Genomic DNA, 6410 nt, shown 5'->3' with positions numbered 1-6410 from the left:
TGCATTTTTCTAATCAATAGAGATTTAGAGCATTCATATAACTATAGATATCTTTAATTTCTTTCTCTGAAAACTGCCTGTTAATATTCTTTGACCATTTATCAATTGGGGAATGACTTGTATTCTTATAAATTTGACTCAGTTCCCTGTATATTTTAGAGATGAGGCCTTTATCAGAGACACTGGTTGTAAAAATTCTTTCCCAATTTTCTGCTTCCCTCCTAATCTTGGTTGCATTGGCTTTGTTTGTACAAAAACTTTTCTTCTAGGCTTACAACATATACACAAAGTATAGAAACAAAAGGAAAAAAATGATCTTTATAATAGAACCATTTTATTTAGTTGACTTATGACTTGTTCTAATTTAGTGCTTTAGAATTGGTTATGTGGATGTCTTGCGTTATAAATGGATTTTTCCTAACTATAAAATAACTTCATTAGGGGAAAAAAGTTGTGATCAAACATTTCTTGATTGTTGTCAAACTGAGTTACTTAAATTGAAATTATTTTCCATTTTTTTGGTAAATAAACAACTTTAAAAAATATAAAAATGTTCTTTTTCATCCATGGATCTTTGCACTAACTAGTTGCCTTTATTTTTTTTTAGCTTCTGAAAAAGCTGTGGTAAGTTGGTTCAGGATTTTGCCATAAAAATATATTAATTGTATTTCAGTGTTTACATCAGAAAATAATTTCTATAACTTTTCTCCACCCAAATTAAACTCTCCTGGGTTTTTTTTTTTTAGTCCTTCCTTAACCCTTGGCCTGTCGATTTACTTACTACAATGGGAAGGTGCACTGTGGACAAAACCTTTCCCCAATCTTCACAATCCCTGTAGGATACTCATTAAGGGCAGCAAAAATCCAGAATTTCCAGAAGCACTCTCTGCAGCTCCAGAAAACCAGTCAGCACAGTGACTGAGGCTTAGGGCAAGTGTTCTGAGTCAGAACTGAGAACTCAGAACTGAGTCACTTGGGAGAAGGCTCAGCACTTTGCCTAAATGATGACAAGTGAAGGAGCTTCACCAGACTCGGACTCCATGACTGGCTGATTAAGCCTTCTCTGTCTTGGTCTTCTCATCTGAAAAGCAGGGACAAGAATACTTGAAATTCTACTTCACAGGATCGTTCTGAAGAGAGTGTTTTATAAATCTTAGTGTACTGTATTACTCCAGTTGCTTGCTGTTCTTGTTATTAGGGACTAGCATAGAAGCTCAAAAAGATGGTATTAATTTTTTTTGTAAAAATAACCGACATTTAAATAGTGCTTTACATATATAATAACCCAGTGAGGTAGATACATAAGGTTATCTACAGGCAGCTGGTGGTGTTGTGGATGGAGCTTAAGGCCTGGACTCAGGAAAACCTGAATCCAAATCCAGCCTTGATACTTACTAGCCATATGTATTTGAGCAAATCACTCAAGTCTCTTTGCCTGAGTTTGCATAAGGCGATAACAGCGCCCACCTCAAAGGATTGTTTTGGAGATCACATGAAATAGTTGTGTAATATGCTCAATACAGTGCCTGAGACATACTGGGTGTTATATAAGTATTCCCTTCCTTATGATTATCTCCATTTTACAGATGAGGCAACCGAGGTTAAGTGACTTGCCCATAATCACACAGCTGGCAAGCATTAGAGATGGGATTTAAACCCAGGTCTTTAAGATAAGAAGTCCAATACTCTGTCAGCAGCACCATGCTGGCTCCAGACAGACACAGCTGTAGTCAGTAGACACGTGCAGTTTTTATGAGGGGCTTTTAAATAATATGGTTTCTGAAACCAGAGAGAACACATTAAACTTACATAGGTATGAAACTGTCATGTATAGTGCCATTTTTAAAGGTCAGTCTATAATTTCCACAGCCTTTTTTCTCTTTTACAAACTTCCTATTAATGATGCATAAAGTAGGCAATAATTCTATTTGTTGGGATTTTAATGTAAAAATTTTCTTTTTACTTCCATTGACTAATCCAGATATTCAGATGTGTAACTAGGATCATCTTTTAACAAATTAATAGAGTTTAACACAACAGCTTTATAAAAGTTTTGGAAAATACTCTATATTCACTTAAATTTCACTTTTGTTGAGAAGGAATCAGATATATCAGAAGTGCAAATAATCTCTCACAGCAGTTTGTCTGGTCCCTTGAAATAAACCTTCAGAATGAAGAGTTCCATGCAACTTAAAGAATTCAACCAAGATTTCTTACTTGGATAGACAAAGGAAGCATCTTGGAGGTCACCAATTTTCTTACCTGTTTTTAAAATAGAGGTTGGGTTGGAGAAGATGAATCAAGGAATCTTGGAACAATTTGTCCCCCAATCTAGTGAAATTAAGAATGTCAGACATTTGTTCAAGGGCAGTAGGTTTTTAATGGTCCATTTGCATACAAAAATGTCAAGAAGTTTGGTTATGAATAGGCAGAGACAATGACATGGTCCCTAGGTCTGGGTTTAAACCCAGGGAAACCAATCCTGTTGAGTAAAGGTGGAGCCAGCTATGGAGGAATAACTCAGCTCCTGAGGACTCACTTGTAGTTGCACTCCTAAAAAAAGTACAGCAAGAGATTCCTCTCTCCTTCCCTGACCGCTGACAGTGGCATCTTGCATCAGAAGCACATGGCTATAGGAGGTGTGATTACAATAACACCCTTAGGAAAATTTAAGGAAGTTGCTTCCTGAACCCTGCTGCTGAGGAGATGGTGATTCTCAGAGCCAAGACTCCAAAGGAGTGGAACTACCCTTCTGTAACAACAGCGCTACTTGCTGCTACTGTGGCTGTGTAAGGTCACACAGGAGGGCTACCAGCACAGGTTCTTTGATCTACTTTTCTAAGAAAAGCAAGTTTAAGGGCTTTACAATCTCACTTTAATTAAACATACATATATCATTCACTTAGCACCCTGTACTTCAGAGAAAACATAAACAGAAATTATAAGCAGAAATTATATAAACAGGGCAAAATAACATGAATCAGCAGACAGGGCTTTTGTCTGTCCATAGCAATACATACATACATAATTATCAGAGAGAGAAACACCAACATTTGGGTTTTCAAAGCCAGAGGGGTGGGAGTGAGGGGGCTTCAACAGCTACTACCCAGAGTCTCATCTGGCCAAATCACAGGGACGCTCTTCCAATGAGTGAGCCCCCAGAGCAAAACCTCTCCTCCCACAGTCCTGAGAGTTCTCAGTTCTCAATTCTGAGTTCAATGGCTATTCCTCTGGGTATATATAACCTTTCTCAGGACCCAAGGGCTTCACACCTCTCATGACCTAATTAGCAAAAGGGTGTGGATCTTCCTACAAACAAAGGCAAGACTCAATCAAAGGCACTTGATTGCCTTAGTGCTGAGAACCACTCCAAAACAAAAGACAACAAAAAGTTTTGCCTTTTCACCTTGTGCCAGAGTATTTCGAAGGGTGTTTGGACCAAGAGAAGAAATTGCCATTTTTCTTCAAGACAGTAACAAACATCAAACACTCATTTTATGATAAAATATTTCTCCAAAAAGTGTACATATTTGGTGGACTTTAAAAATTTAGTCCTCTAAGAGCACTGGCCCTGGGGACAGGGGAACCTGAGTTCAAATCCAGCCTCAGACACTTGACACACCAGTTGTGTGACCTTGGGCAAGTCACTTAACCCCAATTGCCCTGCCTTCCTCAAAAAAAATTTTTTAAATTATTAAAAAAATGTAAAAAAAATTTAGTACTCTAAAATCAATTAAAGATCCTCAAATTCATACTCATATCAGAAAGATAAGATGAACCGATTTATAAAGCAGTTCAAGCTTTGGGTTTACAAAATAATGTTTTTTATATGTTACTCAATTTACAATACTCGTGTTGAAAATGAAGTAGAATAAAAACCTACTTATTAATCATTTGACCAGTCTACAAAAGAAATTCTAATTTTATTAAAAGACCTAGATAGAGGAGTGGATAAGGAACTTATTTGCCCTAAGTAGATGTGATAAGTTTGCTCTTAGTTCATTTGAGCAAGAACAACTGTTCTTGCTAATAGACTAATAGACTAACTAATAGACTTGTGATGATACATTGAAACAAACATTTGAACTTGAAAATCTTGTTCAATATTTTGGCTAGGCATACATAGAGAGCGCTCTGGTTTGAGAGAAAGAAAAGAAGGGGGAAAAAAGAATTTTTTAGGAGCAAAAAGTGATCTGTTAAGAGATAACATAACTAACTCCATTTTGTTCTATATTTGCCATTTCTGCTATGTGATGTCTTGACACATCTTGCTGCTTAAAGCAAAATATCTCCTTTCACCCAAATCATTTTACAGAAGAGGATTGTAGAGGGCTTTGATAGCTTAAGGAAGTTATCTCTTCATCCTATTGGATAAAGCACTTAATGGGTGCTTAACAGGACAGCTAGATGACTCAGTGGATAGAGCGGTGGGTCTGGAGTCAGGAAGAACTGAGTTCAAATCTGATTTCAGCCACTTACTAGCAGTGTGACTCTGGGCAAGTCACTTAACCTCTGCTTTAGTCTGCTGAAGAAAGAAATGGCAAACCGCTCCAGTATCTTTCCCAAGATAACCCCTTGAACTGTATTGTCGACGGGATCGTGAAGAGTCAGACATGATTAAACAACAAGGTACCTAACAAATGCTTACTCACTGATCAAGAAAGTTCTGTTTCCTTCTAGCATCCTTTTTGGTTTTTTTGTAATAAGAAACTTTTCCTTAACTGCTCTACCTGCTCTGGCCAAAAAGGGAGGGAGGGAAGAAGGAATTAAAAAGGAAGGAAGGAAGGAAGGAAGGAAGGAAGGAAGGAAGGAAGGAAGGAAGGAAAGGAAGGAAGGAAGGGAAGGAAGAGAGGGAGGGAGGAAGGAAGGAAGGCAAAGAAGGAAGGAAGGAAGGAAGGAAGGAAGGAAGGAAGGAAGGAAGGAAGGAAGGAAGGAAGGAAGGAAGGAAAAGAGGAAGAAAAGATGGAAGGACTGATTGACTAACTTCTAGAAGACATGTTTTATTACACTCAAAGTGTAGTATGCCGCACCCATAGTTGATGGGGAATGCCGCATCCACAATTCAGCAAGCAATATTTATACATTATATGAGACAAAGAAAAAAATATGGCTGCTTGTTACAACACAGCTGGCCATATAAAGAAAAAAATACTTTGTTAAAGGAAAATGTATTTCATTTGCTACAGGAAATAGATAAGGGAGTTTTCTTGTTCCTATAGCTAGCTCACTAAATCAAAGGGAACCAACCATCTGTCAGACTAGATAAGGGAGGGGGACATTTTAGAGTCTCTGAAATCCTTTTTTTTTTTCACCAATTAAGTCTTTTTTGTACCAATTAGAGAAAGAAAGAAGACACTGAAGGAAACCAGCTGCTACAGCTGGTCTTGAAGTTCATGCAGGGGCCATATATGAGAAAATAGCTGTTACAGAACAAGGTGGAGTCAAGTTATTTTCTCCCAGAAATTCACTTCCAACAAAAGGAAGAAATAAATTTTACTGCTATTTGTAACATCTTATTTGTGTAAATTGGGGTAGCAGTAATAAAGGCAAAACAGCTGTCTCAATTAGTAGTTGAAAAACAGTTACAAACAGCAATATCCTCAACAACTCATTTCAAGAAATTTTGTGACAAATCGTGCATCTTCTGTCATATTCGACACATAAATACAAAAATTGTCAATTATTATATGAATAATCATGGAGTATCCCAAAAGTCTTGATGGCTTTCATAAACGTTTGTGTTACCTACCATATTTGATTTTATTTTAAAGAATTCTGTGCGTTAAAATTGTAACAAGGTCTAAATTTTATTTGAATAAAATATAAGCTAAAAATTACCCGTAGAGATTGTTTTATGAAATGTGGAGTGAGGTCCAATTGTTTTTTTAATAAGAAAAGACTTTGCTACTTAAGGCTTTGAAGGCACTTGCTTAATCACAATCTCTCTCTTGTGGTCTTAAATACCTAAACTCGACTCAACAAACATTTATTGAGCACACAGCTCTGTTCTACGTGCTACAAAGACAAAAGGCTTTGGGAGGAGTACTAGTACAATTGAACCTATATATAAATAATTAGATACACTGTCAATTAAAATAATATGCTTATTGTATCCCCTATTACACTGTGAGCTTAAGAGCAGGGACCATCCTTTGCCTTTCTTAGTATCACTAACATTTCCACAGAGTACCTAGCACATAGTAGACACTTAATAAATATTTATTGAAAGACTGACTGTAGGGGAGTACCAAGAGCTCTATTTCCTCCCCAATCTGTTATTTAGTCATTTTTCAGTTGTGTCTGACTTTTTATGACCCCATTTGGAGTTTTCTTGGCAAAGATACAGGAGGGATTTGACATTTCCTTTTCCAGCTCATCTGATAGACAAGGAAACTGAGGCAAACAGGGTT

This window comes from Trichosurus vulpecula, chromosome 5, assembly GCF_011100635.1.
Source record: "Trichosurus vulpecula isolate mTriVul1 chromosome 5, mTriVul1.pri, whole genome shotgun sequence".
Taxonomy (NCBI): Eukaryota; Metazoa; Chordata; class Mammalia; order Diprotodontia; family Phalangeridae; genus Trichosurus; species Trichosurus vulpecula.
This window is presented reverse-complemented; position numbering follows the sequence as displayed.